Here is a 23,624-nt window from a genome sequence, read left to right as displayed (position 1 = left end):
AAAAAGTCTAGTGTGTCAGAGAACCACACAGATGGGAGCAGAAGATAACATGGTAAGTGCCACGGGAAGAAACTCCCAATGCTATGCATGCAGGCCCCAGGCAGAATTGACCCTTTCGGGAGGTGAGGGAGGCTCCGAGTGGCTGTGACCAAGCTGCCACCCAAATGACAAAGACAGCACACAGGGTCAGGTTATCTAAAATGTCTTGAGACACAGGAGGAATTTATTTAGAATCATTTCCAAGAATATGCTTGACATGTTTTTCTGCAACCCTTGGGTACCTTTTCAGGTGAGCATCTCTAAATTTATAGCAAGGACTTCAGTAATTAATACACTATTGAGTGTCCTCCTGAAGTCCAAACACAGGGAAAGAAGACATTTACTACGATTTTTACCAGATGAACAGCTGGATTCACTGCTTCTCCTGAAAAGCATCCAAAAGGACAGCATGGCCCTAGTAAGTCTAGGTAGGTGTACACACATACATACACACCTTTCTCTTTTTCCAAAATAAGAATTTTGTCAAATAGCCTCTGATTCCTGCCATCTCTCCTGGAGGTTTAAAACATCTTATTCAGCCCTATCCCTCTCCACTCTGTCCATCCAAACCTTGCCCCAGCTCTCAGCTGCCCTGCCTTGTAACAGCCCCACAGTGACGATAATACCACACACATCAGCACCCAGGCTCCCTGGCTGTGAGCGCACTGAGTAGAACATTAGTCCATGGATATTAACTCTGCCGATGTGGATATATATTTTCTTGACGGTTCTCACCTTGCTAACCTGGCATGCTTAGATGCCCTCTAATAGATGTAAGTACTGTGTTGTACAAAAAAATTGTCAGATCATGGCAAATAATCTGCTTGTAGAACATTATGTTTGTTACTTAAATCCAGCTCTAGGCATTTTAAAATAGGTAACTGTATTTCCCCCAATTTAATTAATTGCTTTAAATAACTAGTCCTAATAAAAGTTGGAGGTTATTTTATTCCCTAGAGCACGTATATATGATGTGTAACTAGGTATCGATTGTTAAGAGAAAACAGTATTTTCTCTCAGGATCAATGTTATAATTATGGTTGCAATTTTGAACAAAAGCACAAACAGATCATCAATACAGAAATGATTAACATACCAGGGGCATTCGAAATAATAAAATGATGCTTGATTATATTGGACATTGGGAATTAGAAGAACTCTGGGAACACCTGATTGAATTTCCTTACCGTATTAATGAGACATCTGGGACTTCTTTCTGGAGGTTACCCGCTAAAAACCCCTTGGTAGAGTCAGGGCTAGAACCAAGGTCCTCCAACTCTCAGTTCACCTTCTTACCCTACAAAAGTCCTTACAAATCTGTACCTCAGCAGAGCTTTGCAAGAGACCCACCACGACTCTTCCTGAGCGTGAGCTAGACCATCCCCTCAGCCCGTCTGTCCATCTCTATGTGACCCTGTGACTGCTCCTTGCCTATTTTTGCTTGCTCATCTGGTCATCTGCAAAGGACCCAGGGAAGGACTCCAACAGCTCCAGGACAGCAGTGATGGAAGGTGTTACTAAGTGCTCTTGGAGAGAGCTCCCTTGATGATCACAATGGCTGGCAAAATGAGTGAGAAATAAATTTCTTCGGTCATGCCACTGAGGTGGTGAGATTCTGCTACAACAGTTAGCCTTACCTGACTAATACACGTAACAAAAAAGCTCCTGTTGGTAATGCTTACAACAAAGCTCTGATGATTTCAACAACTCTCCCACAGGACAGCTTTGACCCACCAGTGATTCACCTCAGTGCTTTTGGGTGGTGCTTCTAAACCAAATCCCCTGGGGCTAGGGTTATAGCTCAGTGGCCTAAGTGCCTGCCGGGCAAGTACGAGGTCCTGAGATCAATTTCCAGTTTAAAAAAAAAAAAAAAAAAGTCTGCTGTAAACCAAATCCCCTTGGGTTTGAATTCTGGCTTTGCTATTCACTAGCTGTACCACACTGGGAGGTGACCGCTCCTTCTGTGGCTCTGTGTTCTCATTTGTAAAATGGAATTAATAATGATAGGGTATTGTAAAGATTAAGTCAATCAGTGCATTGGAGCTTAGCCTGATAATAAATACGAGTCCTGGCAATTTGACTCCGAACAAATAGGGTGGTCCAAATAAACACCCCTTTGCGCTACAGCTAATGGTTTTGTCTTTTTCAAATTTCAAATGGCTCTGGAGTCATGGTTTTGATTACGAAGGTCTCCTTTAAGAGGTCTTTCTCCCTCTTTCTCTAGTTTTCCTGCAGTGAGGAGGCTCTGCATTATTTCTTCATTCTTCACTTCAAAATTAAATTGGGGCATCATCATCACAGGCAGAATTACAATGCTCTAGATATCCTTTTCATGCTGTGTCTGTGGAGTTGTGTGGATGGGCCACAAGTCGCCCTTTCTACCTCCATACTGTGCTGGCCTTTTGTTGTCTCCTTTCTTTCCTTCTGCTAATGTATTTATTGGGCACCCAGGGAGTACCTCTCAGATACTGTCACAGGCACTGCAGAGATATTCAAGATAAACAGCGGTCCTAGTGAAGTGTCCTGGGAGAGTTCTCCTGGGAGAAGTCAGTAAATGGGCCCAATTATTGTTAGTGATATAATTGCAAAGGAAAATTATAAAGGAAACAATTGTAGTGACCTCCGCAGAGGTGGCTTTGAACTGAGAGTTGAAGGATGACAAGGACTCAGCTGTGCACAGAGTTACAGACAGTGCCTTCCAGGTGGCACAAAGAGCCAGTGCAAAGGCTCTGAAGCAGGAAAGAGCATGGCATTTCCAGTCCACAGAGAACAGCAGTGCAGCTGGATGGCAGCGGTGAACATGGGAAGTGAGGGAGCTGTCCATCTGACTGGGAGCGCATTATCCCTTTGCCTGGAACATGTGTGGAGGGTAGGGGTGGAAAGGCAGAGAAAGGGTGCTGGGATGAGGGGTGCCACCTTCTCAAGTCTACTGTTACTGCTTTTGTCCAGTCCTCAAACTCGTCTCCAGATTTTCCTTCCTGCATCTTTCTAAAATCTGAACGTGATCCTGCCTTGTCTGCTTAAGCCTTCTCTGGTGCTTTGTCACTTAGATAATAAATATAAATCCTTAGCAAGGAAGACAAGACTTTCATAATCTGTCCCCCTCAGCACCCCGGTCTTACCTTCTACAATGCCACACTTTCCTAAGTTTCCCTGAAGTCCCTGCTGTCTCTGGTTGCTGTGCTTTGCTAATTCTGTCTGCCTGGGTAAGCTGGATTGCCGCCTTGATTGGCTTGAGGGGTACCCAGGGGATTAGTAAAGCAAACTTCTGGGTATGTATGGGTGGGTCACGGAGGTATGACCTTGGTTACTGTATCCGGTGAAAGGCCCTTTCCTCTCTGCCACTGTTCTCCAGCTCTGCTTTCTAGCTGTCATCATGTGAGAAGTTCTGGTCCACTGTGCTCTTCCACCATGATGTTCCTGCCTTGGAGCCATCAGGCCGTTGGCTGAATCCTCTTAAACCATGAGCAAAATTAAACTTCTCCTCCTTTAAACTGTGGATGTCAAGTACTGTGACAACATGCTGACTAATACGCTGGGATGTTCCTGTTATTCAAGTCTCCTTTGCAAGGTCTTCTGTGGCTCTCAGTTCCTTCTCCTCCATCCCCAAATTGATTTCTACGTCTTTTGAGCCTTTTTAGAGGCAATTACCTCCAGAATCTGACCTTACTGTATTATTATTTGTCTCCTTTGAAAAATCATAAGAATACAGAATACAAAGGGTTATATATATATTCCGTACACTCTCTTATACTTGACCTGTTTTTCATACTCGTTTCAAGCAGAGAGCGTCTCAATCTCCCGCATGACCTAAAAGTCTAGCATTGTGCCTAACACATAATAGGTGCCCATAAATAATTTAAAAACGAATGAATTCTTTTAACGGTTGGACTAGTCGGAGGACAGCATCCTTGTCTCTTTGCTTCACATTCACCTGCCTCCTATCAGCTTGTCTCGTGCCTCTCCCTGCATGTCCCAAATCCATGTCCCTCCCTCCATGTCTGCATCCTGGTCACTGCTGTCTGTCACCAGGTTACTGTAGCTTCCTTATCAATGTCCCAAGCCTATTCTTCCGTCCCTATGGTCTGTTCTTCCTACATGGACCAGATCATTTTTCTCCTTCGGTTTCTACCCTGTGGCTTCCCATTACCTCAAGTGTAAACTCTCAGCTCCTTTATTACATCCCCTGAAGTCCCTCCGTCATCTGTCCCTTCCTACATCTGTCCTCGTTTCTACTCAATCCCTCCTTGCTTGCTCTACTTTCTTCTGTGCCCTGGCCACACCTGCTTTTATTCTGTCCCCTTGATCAGGGAGTTTGTTTGTCCCTTTGCCTGGTACATTTGTCCTCAGATTGTGGCATGAATACTTCAAAATATTCAGATCTCAGCTCAAATGCATTTCCATTCAAATTTCCTCCAATGTTTCTTTTTCTTCCACAAGAGGCTTTCCTAATCCAGTCAACTTCTGTCACATGATCCCATCTTATTACCTTTGTGGTATTTCCTACTCTGGAATTCCCTATTCACTCATGGTGCCCTGGTCACGGTGCTGTACGTGTTTAAAGCCTGTCTTCCTGCACTGGGATACAAGCTCCATGAGAACAGGGACACTCTTGACTGTCCTGTTCAGTTTGGATGCCCAGAATATACCACACAGCTGCATGAATAAATGACAGTAACTCAAGGGTTGGGAAGGAAAAGTGAGATTTTAAAGAATTTCAAATTTTCTATTATCATGCATGTTGATGATATAGAATGGTGAGGTTCCTTTGGTAAACTGGCACATGTGTGTAACACATCAATCATTTTCTGTCCCTTAACTCCCTTCTTCTTTTCCCTCACCCCTCCCTCTAATCCTCTTCCCCTTCTCCAAAGGTTTAGTTTTCTGTCATCTCAAAAAATGAAATCTTGGATAAATATCAGTCAGTCAATCCAGCACACTGGAGAGAAAGAGCAGAAGTAGTGAAGGGCACCACCAGCTGTGGCTGGATTGTGATAATAATTACCCATCTATTTAGTGAACTGTCCAGTACGATCTCCTAGCCAAAAAACTCAGTTGAGGGGGAAATAATGATCATGAAAATCCCACTGTCACTAAAAGCAGTGGGGAGAGGGTGTGTGTGTTACTGCTCCTAAGTAATCACTTACCTTCCTTTTGCACAGTTACAAAGAGCCTATTGTAGCTGGGACTTTCTGATAACAGGGGATCTTTTCCTAATTACTATATGCTCTATTTCAGGTTCAGCAGCAAAGAAAATTAAAAAGCTCCATTTTACTTTAGGTTCAAATGAGTCAATCTTTCAATCAATCAAGTATTAATTAAGTCATGCTAGGACATGCAGGGAAAGTAAAAGATACCTTCTCTCCTCTCACCAGTAATGCCAAGAAAATAATTATTAGAGAATGGTTTAAAAACAATCAAAATAGTTAAAAAGATTTTTTTTCATTTGGACTTCCTTTGATTTTTTTTTCCTATGGAAAAATAGAGTGCTGGGAATCTCTAATTCCTTTACTATTTTTCTTTTTCTGTTTCTTTCTTCCCTATCTTTTGTCACCCCCAATTATAATATCTCCAAAAGATCCAGGTCATAGACTACAAGAATAATTTGCCCATTTTGGCTCACTCTTAGCAGTAACCACTGGAAACAGTGTCTCTCTAATGCCCTGCAAATTTCAACTATGCTAAATATAAAGGAACACAACTGTCTCAGGCTGTTAGAAGTCAGCATTTTCCTCATTCTCACTTCTCTGCGATCATTAAAGAAATTTCCTAATTTTTCTTCCCATAAACCAGAAAAACTTGTAGCCAAGGATTGTGCCTCCATCACAAACACCTAGTGGATTCTGGGAACATTCAGGTAAACACTAAGAGCGCAGCTTTCTTTTCTGCGGACAGAGGAGTGGCGTCTTGGGATCTGATTTCTATCCACTGACTGCGTCACTTTCTGGCCCAGCGCCTGGTGGATGTGTGTCGGCGGGATTTGCTGAATGGATGAATGAATGAGTGCGTTTCTGGGTGGGGCAAATGAAACTGTGAAGCAGGAGGTTAACTATATTTCACAGTGGGTGCCTTAAAACTGCCTTGAAAACTGTAAAGCACCTTTATGATTATATGGTTCACATTCTATGCAAGGTAGCAGCATCCTTCTATTAATGAATTGTTTTGTTCTACCCTGAGTTTGGTCGATTTTCCCTGGACTGGCTTAAAGGGCAAGCTGCCTGTCTCAGGGATGGGGCAGCACATTCTGCTTTCCTGCTTCCTTGCTAATTTTGTTTCCGCTCCCCCAGCGGCTCCCTCCCGCAGGCCTCCTGACCTCCAGGATCTAATTTCTTAGGGGAGCCTTGTTTTGTGCATTGCTATCAACTTTCTCCTTTTCATTTCAGCTAGAATGCTCACTTGTTTTCCTCTGACCCACCTCTCTTGACTTGATACTTCAAAAAGGCCAAGCCTCCACACAGAGGACAGGCAAATGTCTTATGGCCTTTTACAAGAACAGGCAATCATCTGTTGAATCAAAAGCCACTATGCACTGAGTCTTTGCTCGGTGCACATCCCTGTGTGTGACTGAGGCTTTACAAAGTCTCGTGCTACAACTCAGGGGAAGCCTTTTTGTTCCCATTGTATGGTAGGAAAAACCAAGGTTGTCAGAGATTGGGAAGGTTTGCAAGTAGTCCTTTCAGAGTTCACATATCCTGCTGTAATTACTCACCATGCAGGCATCATTCACAGGATTGACAGTGTGGTGTGTTCACTTGAACATTCATCTAAAATCTAAAAGCTGCCCCCTGTATTCCTGATTTGATGGCTAATGTGGCCTCAAGGAGCTCAGAGGAGCCAAACATACCAGTAGAGGAGTTCAATACACCAGCACATATAACAAGGGTGATAGCCCCAGGGCCGGGAAACTCCTTTGAGTAGGCATAGTGCTTGCTGGCAGTCCAAGAGCTGAATGTAACACACGAGCGCTTTTATTTTTTAAGTTATTTTTCTGCTGCCTCTGGTTTTATATAAAATTCGCAGTCTTAGTCCTAAGATTTGGCCATATCCACTTCCCTCAGCATCACGTAACTTCCCACAAAGCTGCCGCAGCCAGCTTTAAAAAGGCCTGCGCCCTCCTCTGAGCTCCTCCTCCACCTGTTCCACTCAGTCCTGTTCACGCACCTGGTCCCTGCAGACAAACAAGGCTTGTAGCCGCTGGGTTGTAAGTCCTCAGGAGGAAGGACAACACTGCCTATTCTCTTATCAGTTATGCAGTGCTAGAAAAATTTACATGAGGACCAAGGAAGCCTTTCTCTGCAGCTGTATATCCAATTTGATTGACTGATGCTGGTCTCTGGCTACTCAGATAAATGATAAAGATGCGGAAAGTTTGCAAGGGGGCAGGAGTACAGGCTAGATATTCGCTGCAGGGATGGGATGGTGTGGGGTGGAGTATAGAAAGAATGTTAAGCAAGGCAGCAGAGGACTCTGTTATAGTCCTGTTCTGTTGTTCTCCATGCCTTTGACCTTGGACAAAATCAGTTAAGCTGCTTGAGCCCTTTCTCATCCAAGAAATGAGGTTATTGCCCATTGGATGTCTCTAAGATTGTTGTGAAGAACAGACAAGATTTGCAAAAGAACACTGAGAAGGGAAAAGAAAACTGCAGTCTAATGCAAGGTAGTGGTATGTTAGGGGCTGATATAAAAAAGCTGAATTAAAGTTAAAATTAGAACACTGAGCTTTTCTTACTGATGCAGCCCTCCACACGCCTACCCTCCCTCCCTTCCCCTCAGGTCTTTTATGAATGGCAGTCATCAGGAGCTGTGTTTCCAATGTGGAGAATTTATGAGCATGCACTCTGATACAGCTCATTCTTCTGTATACATCGAATCTGACCACATCCTGGTATTAGTGCTAATAAAACCTGTAGCCATGGTTACGGTGAAAGACCTTGGTTAGGCAGCTCTCATTTTTACTGCTCAAAACTGGTAGATTTCGGAGCCAATATTTGTGGGTGCGGTAGAGCCACTAGGTGAGGATTTATTTTTGGAAAGCGTGAGCCTCTGAGATCATCTGTTAGTTAGGAGGGGCTGGGGTGGGGTAGTGTCTTTCTTTTTCACAAATGAAGGGAAAGTTCTGTTCCCAGTAACTGCAAACATGGGTACTTAAATCCTCAAACGTCATAGCCTCTTGGAGGAAAAGAGTGTTATTTGAAAAAGCATGAGGACAACCAAACCCTTGTGTGATTCAGGGTCTCCCACACAGGTGGTAATTAAAAAACAGACCTCAAATTAAAAGTTGCATCACTGTCTTTAATAACCAGAATTCAGAGTTCTGCAAACTTTGGAAGAATAACAGAATGACTGACTTCTTTATTTTCTTAATGGTGATGGGGGAGAAGTTTACAGACTAGAATAGCTGAAAAGTAATAGAGTGACAAAAATATACAATTATGGAGCTCACAAGCAGTGCCGATATGGTTCTATTTTCCTTTCCATTTCCTCCTTTCTTTTAATGTTAACAGAAGTTCAGGGCCATTAAAAGCCAAGCGCTACCTTATTATAATATTAAGCCTTAAAATACAAAGGCCAAATCAGGGAGGAAGCCAAGAGAAGTATTCTCACTTCAGAAACAACTCATCCCTGAGGAATGTTCTGTGTGGTATATTTCAGAGTCGCCAGGCTTTGGGCTGCTGCCTCTGTCCCAGAGGGCTGCATGGGGAGTCGATGTTGACTGGAGATGAACTCACTTCCTCTCCAAATGGGTTTAAATCTGAATTCCTAAGATTGCATGTAGGGTTTTTTTCCTTTCTATAGTTTTGATAAATAATAGCTGATGAATGCACAGACCATATATATAGTAACGGTGCTGTATCACCCAGGGCCAGGCAAGCAGTGTCCTTTTGTTTGTTTGCTTTTTCGCTTCCTTTCTTCCATACAGATAGTAGGTCTTTGGTCTACTAGCTGCCTCCTTATAAATAGATGGTAGCCCCTAAACTCCACTGGCTTCAGCCCTTCCCCGAACCCTTCAAGGTACCCAAACCTCTTCCTCTCCATCTCTGAAGTGCCTTTCTCAAAGAAGCCTACTTTTGCTCATGAGTCAGATTTTGGCCATAGGACAGTCTGAGAGCCGTGTGTGTGTGTGTGTGTGTGTGTGTGTGTGTGTGTGTGTGTGTAAGGGGGGGCGGAGCTCCAGTTTGAGAAGCACGAAGGCTTCACTCAGTTGCGCCCTTGGGAAAGTCGCTCTGCTCCTTTTGGCTGCATTTTCTTTTTCTCCAAACTTGGGCAAAATCTAGAGCACACAAGAAAATGATTGTGTGTGTTGCCTCTTTAGAAGAAAATTGGGGACAGTGCTGGAAAGGAGATTGGCTTTTCTTAGTCTTTTGGAACCATTCTAAATATTTGCTCAAATGCACATACTTTCTAAAGTAAACAAACAGAAGAGGCCAGCAGGCAAGCACCTCCTTCCAGGGTCCTTAGGTCAAAGCTGATAATGCCTGTGAATGTGCACCTGGGCTGCTGGGAACTGCACAATTATTCCAAGTCATAGTATTATTCAAGCGGATGAAGGAGCATACTAAAAAAAAAATCACTCTCATTTCTCCCCAGTATTTAAAGTGGCCTGAAATTCTTGGAAAATTTGCTCGAAAGGTAGGAGGTTGCAATGCCTTCAACCTAAGATGTTTGGGCAGATACGGCTGTTCCTTTCTCCAGGACAGCTCTGGAATGGAGCTGAGGCCCATGGCTGGCTTGATGCAGGTGATTTGGGTCCTTCAGGTACACAGGGACTCCAGGCTTTCAAGGACTAGCCCAGCATGTCCATCCTGCCAAGCAAGTTCTGACAAGCACATTCTGTCCACTGCCCGCGGCGGTGGACAGAAACTGCATTTCTAGTTGCCCTCTGATGACCCCCTGGGTCGGGTGGGGAGCTCTGTACAGGTTATATGAGTCTGCCTTACATCATTTACTGAGCTACTGTAGTAAAAACAATGCTGCAAACATATTGTTCTTTATACTTAAAGAGGCTCATAAAACTAATAACAATGAATTATTTTCCTCAGTAAACTACGCCATTCGAATCATTTTCCCTATAGTCATAGATGGATTACATTTCAAAAAGCCTTAGTTAAGAATCTACTATATGGTCCACATAGTGCCAAGGGGGAAAAGAAATGTATGCCTAGTTCTTATCCTAATGCAATTTCTTCATGAAGCTTAGAATACCACAAGTCCTGCTCTGCTTAGCCAGACAAAGGGAAAATTAAGGGACCTCGTATGCCTAGGCTCCTCATCTCTAAGGTGGGACCGTAACAGTAACATTGACTTCACTCACTGACCGGTGTTTCTGTGTAAGTCAAATAATAATGCTCAGATGAGTTCTTTATAATCTGGAAATACCTTGCATTTTTTAAAAGTAATTAAATGCTAATCTAAATACAAGTGCCAAAAATCCTATGGTGCTGGAAAGGAGAGAGATTAAGGTTGGCTTGGAGGAGATGGAAGCTAAGCTGGTGCCTGTGTTGCCTGTTGGCATGTACAGGGCTGGGCATGCTGGTGGGGGAAAGGGAGATGGCTTGAGGTAGGATAGGGTGGGAAGCTAGCTCGAGAGGCCAGCATGCCCAGAGACTGGGGTGGCAGTGAAGAGACCTGGTTAAGAATGGGAAAGGAGGTGTTATAGGCAAAATTGGTACCGTTACAGGGCCTTACAGGGCCTTTGGAGGCTTTAGATCGGTTGCACAGTGGATCCCAGAGGTCGTGAGTAGATGAGACTTAATTTCAGTCTCCACATTCTCTTACCCAATCTCAGCCATAACTGTCAGGACTCAGGATTATGCAGGATTAAGTCCCCGCCCCTGGGCTCACTGGCTGTCTGCCCTATCCCGCAGGGCAGAGTAATCACAGATATTGCAATCAAAGAAAGACTTTTTATTAATAGCATACTTTCCCCTTTGGACAAAATCTGATTATGACCTGAAATGAAATATCACCAAACCAATCAGAATGAAATTGCTATTTATCTCCTGATCCCTTGGGAATGGGAGTCAGGAGGTAAAAACACTGACGTAATCACATCTCCAGCCACTGAACTGACATATGAATGGGCTGGTGTTGTTTATGACTGGGGGAAGTACTACCAGCAGCACCCACTTATAGCTGGTTTGAATTTTTAAAAAGCACCTGCAAACGTTTCTTCCTTAGACCCTTTGTAATGTGGAAAGGAGAGGGCTTTCTTGTCCTTCTTCACAAGCAAGAAATCTAAAGAGCAAACATTTGCTCGGAACTGTGAGGCTGGTTAGTGGTCACAGGCAGATGGAGTTCAATTTTCCAGTTTCCCAGTGTGACGCTGTCTTCACTACTGTAACTGTTCAAAGGCAAGAAAAAGAGAAGCAAGTAGGCCACCAATCACAGGCGCAGCTGGGAAAGCCTTCCTTTCCTAGACTCTGTGAGATTTGTGGCTCTCTTCTTGTTTTGGAACCTCACACCAACTTCTGCATGTGGAACCACAACTGTTTCCCAACTGTCACCGGAGCCCCACCTTAATCCCTGAGTTTCTTGGCCTGTCTTCTTCCCCTAAGTCTCAGCTGAAATCCTGTTCCTCCTGGAAAGTCTTCCTTGATGTTACTAAATGTCAGAAGTCCCACTCTGTGTCCTTCACCCAAACTACCATATTACTCCTTATTTAATCATCTTTTTTCCTCTCCACATGGAATCTATTTCCATCACAGCCTCCCTAACATCTAGGATGTATTTTGTCCTTGGAAAATATTTGTTAAACTCTCTGAGGCTTTCTGAAATTAAATGACTTGTCCAGTGTCTCCCACATATTAAAAGATGACATGAGAGTTCTTCCACCTCTGAATATCTTATGCCCCTTCCATACTGATTTTTCCTAAAAGGAAAGAATGCCTTCCCTTTTTTCTTTCTTCCCTAGGTCTGGGTTGCTGACACATCTGACGCCTAGGAAGCCACAAACTGTCATTTCTGTGCCCTCATGTATAGCAGCAGATAATTCGGCTCTGTTCACATTTGTTTAGTACCTACTATGTGTACAACACACTTCTCTCCTAGATAATACTTCTTTCCTAGATAATACTGCATGAAGAGAAGTAAAATGCTTGCCAGCTATCTGGATAAGGTATTAAAAATGGAATTAAAGGCAGAAACTCTGAACTCCAGGAACTTATTTTCTGTGGGGGAAATGGAAGGAACATAAGGCAAGACTAGTTAAATGTCCCACAGGAAATTCAAACGAATGACTATGGGGCCATTGAGGAGGGAGCTGGTAATTCCAATGCAGACTTGGAGGAGGGTGAGGTTTGAATGGGCACCTGTAGAATGATTAGGATGTTTAAAAACAACAAAGATGAGAAAGAAAGGGGATTCCAGGCTGCTCAAGAAAACACAGGTGGCTTGGACGAAAAATTCAATCAAGGTGGCCCAGGCTCTGGCCCAGATCTGGAGGTTCCAACCTCCCCCTGTTATTATGACAACACTCAAGCAGCTCTCTTCTCCAGCCCTCCATTTCCTAGGCTCTTCTCTGGCAGCTGCTGTGAATGCCAGGGCATTCCAGGGAGCAGCCTGGCATGTGGCGGGCATTCCTCCAGGCTGCGGCCCGTGGAGGAGGGAATGGAGGAGAGAAATTTCCTTTCCTTCCATACCTCATAAGGTAGTGTGACTTGAATGACCAGAAACATTGAACTCCTTGGGCTGGAAGTGAGAGGTGGCTGATGATGACTTGGTCTAAGGACCTTCAGAGGACATTTTTCATGGCTGATCAAGAAGGTAGATGATTGTGTCAAGGAAAACATGAATGAATAATGGGTTTTCTATCTCTCGCCTTCATCTCAGCCTACCATAGTTTATCTCTTTGTTTATCCTTTGGTTTGATGATATTCGTAACTTCAAATCTGTCACAAGGCTCTAGGTAACCACAGCCTGGCTCAAAGGGATCTCTTGTTTTCTTCCTATCTTTGCTATTTTTTTCTCTCTCTGTTTCTGTCTCTCTATCATACACACCAAGACTCACATTGCCAATGTTTAGCACAAGGGTTGAAAACAATACATAAGATTTTTGCCTCAAGATGAACAAACCTAGACCCAAGGTTGCAGATGGGAAGCCGCAAGGCAGATGTGGCCAGTGACTGGAATTCGTGCAGTTCTCTAGTTTACACATTGCACTGTCCCTCTGCTCTTACACTGCTTGCACCAACCTTTTAAATGGAGTAGCCTGAGTTGAAGCCTGGCCCCTGCACTCCCTGGCTAATGTAATTTTACCTTTCTATACCTCAGTTTACTGATCTATAAAAGAAGGATGGGAATAGACCTTCCACCCTAAGACTGCTGTGGATAAAAGATGAGTTAAATAGTGCATATAATATAGTTAAAACAGTGCCTGGTACAGAGTACGTGTTCAGTGAATATGAGCTTTATCCATAGGGCTCTCAGTGGGCCTTGAGCTTGTGATGCCTGCTGTCCAATGGTGAGGAGTTCACCACCATTGCAGAGCGAATGCAATGACGACTCCTGTGTGCCACGGAAAGACGGCTTTAATTTTTTCACAGCCAGTGAGAAGCCCAAAACTGTAGCAAAGACTGACTCTTACGTAGCTCCCACCAGACAGAGGTGAGCTTAAGGCCCTTTTCTGGAATCATGTGTTATATAGAGACCATCTTCCTTGAAAATCTCTTTCCTTTTCTACCACCTCATCTCCCTGACAATGCCTGCAAGATGACTACTTTCTGTATTACAGATGCTGTTCATGTCTACTTTCCCACTTTACACTAAGTCATTTGCAAACTTTTTCTCTGGCTATCACCAGTGTCTAGTATGGTGCTCAAATGCTCGAGGCATACAAACACTTACTGACTGACTCACCAACTGGCTGGTTATGGCCTTGGGGAATGGAAAAGAACTAGAGTTAGGAATGTCTCTGAGAGGGCTGTGTGTTACTTACACAAGCACAGGATGTTCTCACTGGCAATCTGAGCTCCTGTATCCATACACGGCCAGCCCATGAGGTAGGAGAGCAGGGGAGCGGGCAGTAGGATACAGCAGGAAGACCTTGTAACGTGGGAAACTGTCACTGTTGGGACTGCAGCCCAAAGCAACAAGTTATGGCTCGGATAACTAGGTTATCCACCTGGCAAGCCACCTGAGCAGGGACAAAGCAGGTGACAGCAATTCCAGAATGGCACAGTCCTGAGACTGTGTGGTATGTGAAGAACCCAGGGCACTCATCACAGGGAAGAGGACACTTCTCGCAGTTCTGAGAAAGAAGGAAGGGACATGCAGTTAGGTGCTTGCAAGCTCTTGGGTGGCAGGTCCCTGAAGGTACAGTCTGTGCCTGCTTTGCTTTGTTTTAGTAATGCATGCTTTAAACATGCAGCCTGAGTTATTGTTGGGGCAGCTTCTGCATCTAGAGCAAGGCCACAGGCCTCCTAAGAGTTTTTATAATTCTCCTTTTGCAAAGAAGAGTTGAAAATGACTGACTGAAGCTGGTACACCCACATCTCTCTGACAGTAAGAAGAAGGGGCGACAAGGACCATGTGGGGAGCCTGGACCTTCCTGGGAAGCTACTGCTCCTTGTACCTCTGGTTGCGGTAAATTGCCTCAGGCCCTAAGCAGAGATAAGCTCAGAGTCTTTGAAGGAATAGTAAGACTTTGAGGTGGAATGCGGAAATCATGGTTTTGGAAAGAGGCCGACCGGTATATCTTTTTCTTTTGGGTCCCATGCTCCTCTGCGTATTTTCACCTCTGAGCATGGAAAGGTCACCATGCAAGGTCATTAGAAAGACCTCCTGTCCCTTTCCTTCCTCTCTCTTTTTCTTATTCTCTCTTCAGGTACACAGAGATATTCAGAGGTAAAGAGAACAACAATGGCCATTTTAGGCCTGTTCTTGCGTCCTTTCCTGATTCTTGCTCACGTCTTTTTTGAGAAATTCACTGAGTTGAAATATAATTGCCAAGCATTGAAGTCCCATAACAGTGTGACAGGGAATGGATGTTCCATCTGACAAAGTCTTATATATTTCTCAACCTACGTTTAGCAAGCAGTTAGTTTGCCAGATTCTGTGCTCTGGGAATGTCCTGCCAAAATATATTGTAAGCTCCTGAGAAACAGATGGCTTTTTGTTCATCATGAGTGATAGCTTCTTTGAGGAGTCCTTCCTTTGTGGGACTCAGGAGGAAGGCACCTAGCCTTTGATGGAGACCTCAGGTTCTTCACCTGTAAAGTGGGTATAACAGCAGTACATCTTTCATGGAGTTATCTTGAGAGTTAAGTGAGGGGCTAGAGGCAAAAGGCTCCATGGGATGCCTAGCAAACACAGAAATCTACAAATGTTGCTTTTGGCTCCTACTTAGTTACATCAAGGATTTTTAGTTTACTCCAAATATTTTCTATTTCAAGCATCCTAACAACTCTGCTTCTGAAAGTCTAAGGTCAAAGGCATCAAATAAGGGACCAAGCATAGGAATATATTAATACGCATTTTATCTTCAAGAAGGGAACCTGAATGGATAAGCATGTTGGTAAAAAAAAAAATAGGGAAAAGGAAAGCAGGTTGGCAGTTCACGGAACAGTTAAACATAGAATTATCATGCGAATAGCAGTTCCACTCCTTGGTGTCAGTCCCTGAAAGCAGGCACTCAGATCCTTGGGGCACCTGTTTGCCACATCATTATTCACAAAGGCTGAAAGACAGAAATCACTCTGATGCCCATCAACAAATGAATGGGTAAGCAAATTGTGGTGTGTACACAGAACAGACTATTTTTGGCTGTTCTGTGTATACAATACCACTGCATACTATGACACAGATGAACCTTAGGAATATTACGCTAAATGAAAAAGTCACTCACTGAAGGTCAGAATGTCTGATTCCATTGATAGGAAGTACCTGGGGTAACTCACTCCATGGGATGAGAAGGCAGGTGGGTGGCTGCCAGAACTGAAAAGAGGAAGTAATAAGGAAAACTGCTGAGTGGGTTTTATATTTAGGGTAATAAAAATATTTTAGAGCTAAATGAAGGCAGTGATTGTACAACACTGTGAACATACTAAATGCCATGGGCGTGTTTACTTTAGAATGGTTAATTTTATATAATGTGAATTCCACCTTAATAAAACATTCAAGGGGAGATAATGCAAAAATCTCATGAAAAACTGATCGATTTTACATGGAAAAGAATGGGCTAGCTCTTGCTATTAATCATTTAGAACCATAAAATGATGTTAAAGATCTCTTTGGTGTCTATTTATTAATTCAGTCCAACAGCAAATGTTTAATGACTGTACACCCAGTGGTTAAGTATTTTTCCCTCACTTGGAAGCCCCACCTTGCAGGAATAATATTTTTTCAAACCACCAAAAGTTTATTCCTGGAAAATGTCAGACAAGAGCATCTGACCTTCTTCTCTATGTGGCACCAGCCCTGTGACTCTGTCCCCTCCCTTGTGCTAGACAGTGTGGGCAGACACAAGGCCTCTCACTGGGAATGAAGTATTCTTTCCATGGCCAGATTTGGAAAGCCGTGCTGTCCATCCACAGAGCCAAGCTCTGTCTTCCTCATGCAAACCTGGAAGAGCAGTCACTGGAAATCGGCAAGGATCTCTGGCACCTGGCACAGCACTGCTTTTATCCTCATTCTGCAAAGGCTTTGGTCCAAACGTCCTGCAGGGCAGGGTCCCAGTTTCTAAGTTGGGAACTGGACTTGCTCAGCACAAGATACATCTAGCTGGTACGGTGGGCAAATATGCTTCCTTTTCCCATTGGAGGTTTCATTATGGGATGGTGTAGGTCAACGTGTAATGAGCCTGGATGCTTTAAACTCGGCCCTGCTGTGCTATGCTGGCAAGTGCTACTCAGGAGATTGTGGGCCTTGGACAGGAGGGGGTATTACAAGTCAGGAGTGAAAGACAGAGGAGGTTATGGAAACTACTGTAATTTACATCAAGGGGGCTTAATAGCTGCAGTAAGTCTGCATATTTTCTGTTGGCTTTGAAATTTCTCCTGCAAAATGTCGAATAACCAACATATGTTATAATGTGCTCATAAGACAACCTGGTGGGTGGGGACCAGCCATAGTTGTCATCTTTATCTGCAGCATCACCACTGAATCAGTGGCTATTGAGAGCCTAACATTCACACTAAAAGTCTTAGGAAGCCAAGAAAACTTGTTTACTCTGGGCTGGACACCTGTTTACTCTGGGCTCCTAATCACTGGAAGGTCACTTGAACCCTGGTGTTTGATCCTGGGTGGTGTCAGGTCAGGGTATATGAGTAGCTCTTTGGAACTTTTAGGCTATACCCAAGGTTTTACATGATAGATGACCACATGTAGAGGGGTGGTGGTCCCTCAGTGGAGGTATATAAGGGTCTAAGATTAGAAACCACAAGCAGAAGGATGTAGTTTCAGTATCTTACTTGGGACAGAGAGAGAATAAGTAGACTCCAGACTCAGAGAGCAGCAATATTTTCTCTTATTTATAGCACACATGGTCTTAAGTCATGTAGGCTAATGCACAGTGTGTCTACTATCATTCTGCCCCCATAATGCTCAAGCTAATGGAACTTCCCTCACTGTTTCTTTGGCATGGGGGTTGGACATGATTGTGGTATAATAAATATGTTTTTAAAAAGAAGTTATGTTACCAATATACAGTAACCATATTATCTATTTTATATGCAAGCCTAAGACAATTCCTTTTCACCCAGTGCAGTCCAAGCAAGCCAGGCATGTACAACCCGAGAATCACAAGTTGGACACATCACATCTTCCTTTAAGCCCATGACCCCCAGTTGTTTCTTTCTCAGACAACCTAAAGATTACAGGTTCTATGACATGCAATTGTTCTATTGCTATTCTTATATATTTTCCCTTCATTTATGCCAATCTTCTTTTCTGACTTGCCTAGAAAACTACATGAAGTTGCTGGTAGGCTTTTCTTAAACCTATTCTTCTTGAAATGAAGGTCATATTTGAAGAGAAAAACTCTCAACTGAAAAATGCATCCCGTGGGGAGAGAAGAGTTTGAGATAGTTCAGAGCAAGTATGCAGTGGCTTAGAAGCACAATCTTCAATTCTGGCTAAGAAATGTAGTTATGGTTATGTTTTCTTTCATTTCTTAGAGACAGACTCAATGGAGCAACTTGCTTACAATTGTGGGAGCCAATCTCTTCCTGGGAGCAGGGATTGGGACTGAACACTGCCATGGTCCCTTGGGTGCTGCCCCTGAGAAAGGAATCTTGTGTTTGTGTGAAGGTCATTTTAGAACTCATCTCCCTTCTGCCAACCTTCACTGAATGTCCACCAAGGTCCCTGGTTGATGGTCTGTTTAGATGGCTCAGATTGATGTGGGGATAACGCCAGACACCTGAGCTGTCCTGCTGCCCTAGGGACTGCTCTTCAAAGAATTTGCTGCAGATTTTCCCTTTGTTGCTTGGAGAGGAAAAAAAAGTCTGTTTTGCTCCTGTCCTTACCTCTCTCTTATTGAAACTGTTCCATAGTACAAGTTGTTTACCTGGTGTCTTTCTCATCACTGGTAAGTTCTGTATTGGTATTTGAGGTGTAATGCTGACTCAGGCACTGTCTCCGACACCTTCTAATCTCTGAGACCAAACAGTCCATAGGACAAGTTTGATAAAGCCTTGCAATTAAAGCATTCAGTGTGGTCTCCTTTTTTGAAGAGACTTGGATAACTCCTGAGAAAACTTTAAGGACTGAGGAAACAGAAGGGGAGGTGTGCTCTGAAGACTGTCTCAATGGATGAGATCTACCTGCATTTCTGCAGGATCTGCTCCAGGTTTACCCCAGGGGGTCCTGGGGAAGGTCCAATCTTTAAGGGCAGGTCTTCTGTTTTACCACTCTGCCAGTGTTTGAGTATCTGCATGTGTCCTGTGGTGGGGTACAGCAGATCCAGGAAACAGGGACTCCAGATGGTACTAGGTATTCCTGAACAGGAAGGGATGGAGCTTGCATTCTGGTGACTCCATTAACCAGCTGTGTAACTGGGCACACACTTCCCGTCTTTGAACCCTAGTTTACTCATCTGTAAAGAAAGGGGGTGGAGCTGGCTCATTTCTAAAGTGTTTTTCCATTTGAAGTCTCTGAATTTATGGTTACTTCCTCTTCTTTATCAACAACCAACTTCTACTAGAATTCTGTTTGCTTGAAGATTTTGATGTTGGCATAAACTTTGAGCTCTGCTGGGTTGGAATCTATTAGACTTCCTTGGCTGGAATGAGGGAAAACTATAAATTTAAGAAGTCAACTGTTGTTCAGATTCAGGTCAACTGTGAGCTTAACCAGCACCTTGATGAGGACTAGAAAAAAGTGCCCCTTCCAGGTGGGCTCAGCTGCAAGTGGGGTGGGTCCATGGCCCGTGCCCAGGTGGAATCCTGGCACTTTTAGCCCCATGAGCTCCTAGGAATCCTTGTTCAATGAACAACCAGCATACATATGTATTAGCAGAGCAATGGTTTCTTTGGGCTCTGACCAGAATAGATGCATATTGTTGATATGATGGAAGGGAACTTTTATCATTACTGCTTTAAAATATTTTGAGCAATTGAAAAGCTGCAAGTGTGAGCTTCTGGTGCTGTCTAGATCCTACACCCACACAACCCATTTGATTTGGGTAGCTTCAAGAGATAAGATTAGTAATAATAATAAAAGCCCTAACATTTTTATAGTGCCTCACAATTTATGTAGCACAGTAAGTGTGCCTTCTTTTTCAATTGGGTTGTGATTCTAACCACTACGCTGGTGAATAATAATTATACTCATTTTAAATACAAGGGAAATGATTAGAGTCAAAGACTTGTTCAAGGGCAGCTAATAAGCGATCAAGCCAGGAACTGAATCCACATCTGTCTAGCTCCAAATTCAAGGTTTTCTCCTCTATTCAAGTTGCATAAAGTCCTAATCAAGATGTTGGCAGCCAGACCAAAAGAACTCTGTAAGGTCTGTCTGACAAGGCCATCTTCCTTGTTATAATAAAGGCTGGACTCTCCCTCACAGGTGTAGTAACTATAAAGATTTGGGTATGAGTTCTGGAGAGGTCTTGGCAGATCTTACAACTGAGCAAAATATTTCTGTTCAGTGGCATCCTGGGGATTCACTCATTTAGTTAAACACATCTGTACTCACTGTATGCTATAAACCAAGAATTCTCTGCACTGTTTCAGAAATTACCCTGCCAGGCATCTCAGGAAAGCCTTGAAGGTGGAGAGAGTTATCGTTCCATATGATATGAAAATCATGCCTACAGGGCACCACTATTGAGAGTGTCAAGCTTCTTCAGTGTCAATGTGGTCTCACTGATGGTGCCATCACAGGCCTCTTTAGCTATCTTCAAGACTCCTTTTATGCACAGCTCCTGAGACAATCAAATTGGAGTAGACTTGGCCTCCGCCTGGGGTCCAGAAGGTAAATGCCAAATTTTCGACCTTCTGCCTCCCTGCAGACACCTCTGGGGTATATCCAATTGAAATATGATTGAGGTGCTAATTGCTGCTGTCTCCCACCATTGGCTCCCCAGACATCCTCCTCTAGCTTATATGATTTCCATGAATAGCACTGATCCATCATCCTCTGTCTCGCTCATTTCTCTCTTACTGCATTCCCTTGGCCATTAGATACTTTTGGTTCTACTTCCTAAGCATCACTAAAATCCATTCCTTCTCATCAGTTTCTATTGACATAGTCTTCAAAGGGGTCTTCATTATTTACTTATCTCTCCAAGCCAGCCTCTATTCTTTGTCTCAATACAAATCTTGACAAGGATTAGACTGTATTCTTTCCCCAACAAAAACCAACAAAAACGATCCAGTGTGGTAGTGCATGCCTATAATTCTAGCACTAAGGAGGCTGAGGCAAGAGCTTGTGAGTTTGAGACCAGTCTGGTATACATAGCAAGTTCAAGGCTAGCCTGGACTACAATACAGAGATGCTGTCTCAAAAAACTAAAAGTAGATTCCCATTGCTGCAGGAGAGAGTGCACCCTTGATGGTATAGTGGCATAATTCCCATTAAATGCTGATCTTCCAACCTGCCATTTAACCACTGAACAAAGTACCCTTTCCCTGGGAACTACTAATCAGTGTTAAGGCCCCTGTTCATGCATCATTTTTGAGGTGTTAGCTTCCTGGATAACTCCTGGAAAGGAATTCCTGTTCCTTCCTTTATATGATTCCAATGCTGTTCTAAACTGTTCATTTCCGTAGCTGGCTCTTTACCAGACTAGGGCTCCTTAAAAGTGGAAACTCTCAGTACTAACTTCAGACTCCAAGGCCCCAGCATACTGGCCAATGCACAGCAGGTGCAGTAATGCTCAATGAATGGGTGGGGTGGATGTACCTCCCTCTTTGATTAAGTCAACAATATAGCTTATTGAGTGTCCCTTATCCTGCTGAGTTCAGCCTAGAGAGAAAAAGGCAGAAGTCATCTTTTCATACTATAGGTGAATACTGACAGTGTACAAAGGCCAGAGAAACATTTCTTTTGCAATTTACCTCTTTCCTAAAACTATATCTGGGGTAGAGATGGAGAGGTGGAATTTCAGACAAAAGGAAAGACTTGATTGGATTTCTCTGCAGCCCAGCACTGGGGCAATGGACAGTCCTATTTAGCTAAGTGCTTGATGGAACTGAATTAGTTTAAAGGCCAGGAAGACTCTTGTGGAACCCTTCAGGTGGAACTTGCATGCCATTTGTAGAAGGGTTAGACAAAGATGCATCAATGTGGTCTTTAAATTTTGCTCTTTGCAACTCAAAATTCTCTTATTAACCAACAGGACCTCCAAATGAGGAAGGAGTCCATAAAATTAGCCTCAGATTCTTATGAGCTGTACCTGAGTCACTGAAATATACATAGTGCCTTGGAGGACAGGAGCTTCCAAGATGGGCAAGTATGCCTTTCCTCCCCCTCCTCTTTCTGCAGAATGCAGGCAGCAGTCTCGTTGTCATCAAGCACCTGGCTGCTGGTGTATGTTAACCGAGGCCAAGCTCTGGCCTCTGCTTGTTTCCCTTACAGTTAGGCAGGGCTGGTGTGCACCACAGCTAATAGCTATCCTTCACTGTTATACAAAGTATTCTGCTAGGCGCTTCAAAATCCTGGGGAAATGGGTCCTGCTGTGTTCCCCATTCTACCCTCACAGGTGGGAGAGGGTCAGATAGTGGAGCCATTTACAGAGTCAGCAAGGTTGGGAGGCAATCTGTGTCACAGCAAATCCTCCAAAGACTCAGAAGAGCACACAGGTCTTAGTCCACCCCTGGCTCCAGGCCACATTTTGCTTTGGGCCACTTTCTTGGCCGCCTTGAATCTTTGGCATCACCTCGAATGATTAAGAAAACACTCTAGCCCAGGATGTTTTTTGGAAGGTCACAGGCCTTGGCTTTCACAAGGCAGTAGGTCTATCTGTCCCTCTCAGGCCGCTCCCACAGGCAGCTGTGATCAAGTGGAGCAGCATAGCTCCACCCAAAACTCCCGAGGAGCCCATGTGGCCTCAGCCCAGAAACAGATGGGAGACCGCCAGGAGTCCCCACAACCGAGGGACGCAGAGCAGAACCAAAGTCCTGATCCAACCAAGGCTTTTAGAAGTCACCCTTCCCTCTAGCCTCTCTCTAGGGCGGGTCTCTTCTTTCTCAAACAGAAAGGAGTGGGAAATTCCCTTCCCAACAGGGTGCAACTTAAAATGCACTTTGAAAAACTACAGCGGCAAAACCAGAAAGTGTTGAAACTCACCTTGGGGTGCTGGTACGGGCTTCCTGCCGGCGGAGTGGCCCCGGGGAGCGGCGAGTGCAGGTCGGGTGACCGCGACCCTAGCTCAGGGAGTGCGCCAGGCTCCTCCCGCCGCCAGGTCTGGGCGGGGCGCCGCCTCCGGGGAGGTCAGCGGGGTCCAAGCCGCGCCGCTCGTACCTGTGGCTCCCGGGCCGGCGCACACCAAGAGGGCTCGCCGCAGCTGCGTCCTGCCCCGCGTGTCGCAGACGCGACTTCCCGAATAGATCGCCGTCTCTGCACCTCGCTGGCCCGGCCCGAGCTTTCTGCCCCGTGCCGGCCAGTCGCCGGGTGCTCAGGACTCGGGCGCACACGCCTCGGGCGCGTCCTCCTTCGCGGTCTTCCCGCCAGTCCCCTCCCCGCCCCGCCGTGACGCGCTCCTGCCCCTCGGTGCCGTCCCGCAGTGCGCCTCCTTCAGGACAGACGCCTCCTCCCGGGGGAGCCAGCCGGCGGCTCTCACAGCCCCGCCAGCTTCCCGGACGGGACGCACGGCTTGGGGCAGACCCAGAACAGCCTTCTTGGGAACCGGGTGGGAGGCCTTGGGGAAGGAGACCAGACGCAGGGTGGATGAAAGGCCTGCGGGCTTCCGACTGGACAGACGGACAAGACAGGCTGCACGGCCCCTCCCACCCCTGTGTCCCCCCAGGGGCATGAGCAACATCGCAAGTTACTGCCCTTCGCTAAAGGTGTTAGGGAGAACTGTACTTCCCCAGGACTGACTGTCTGAAGCAGAGGCAGGGGAAGGTTAAGTTCAGCAAGTTCTCAGGGTTCCCTCTCCTACCTGGCTGCTCTCCCATTTATTTTTTATTCAGATCTCTTGGGGCTAA

The 23,624-nt window shown here is 44.7% G+C and overlaps 1 protein-coding gene across 2 annotated transcripts in view; it reads right to left on the bottom strand.

Annotated features, from left to right (window-relative positions):
- Positions 1-22,903, bottom strand: part of Kiaa0040 (KIAA0040 ortholog) — a 32,672-nt gene extending 9,769 nt beyond the window's left edge. Inside the window, exons 1-2 of one of the 2 annotated variants that reach the window (XM_063240189.1) lie at positions 22,765-22,902; positions 15,881-15,969 (exon numbers count right to left, since the gene is read on the bottom strand). The gene's annotated coding sequence lies outside the window, so the exon portion shown is untranslated. Of the gene's footprint in view, positions 1-15,880; positions 15,970-22,764 lie in introns of both variants that reach the window. The other variant, XM_013158074.3, reaches the window with a different exon arrangement.
- Between the last annotated feature and the right edge of the window lie 721 nt (positions 22,904-23,624).

Source organism: Cavia porcellus, unplaced genomic scaffold (genome assembly GCF_034190915.1).
Source record: "Cavia porcellus strain 051 isolate PalLab524CR breed Dunkin Hartley unplaced genomic scaffold, mCavPor4.1 scaffold_29, whole genome shotgun sequence".
Taxonomy (NCBI): Eukaryota; Metazoa; Chordata; class Mammalia; order Rodentia; family Caviidae; genus Cavia; species Cavia porcellus.
This window is presented reverse-complemented; position numbering and strand designations above follow the sequence as displayed.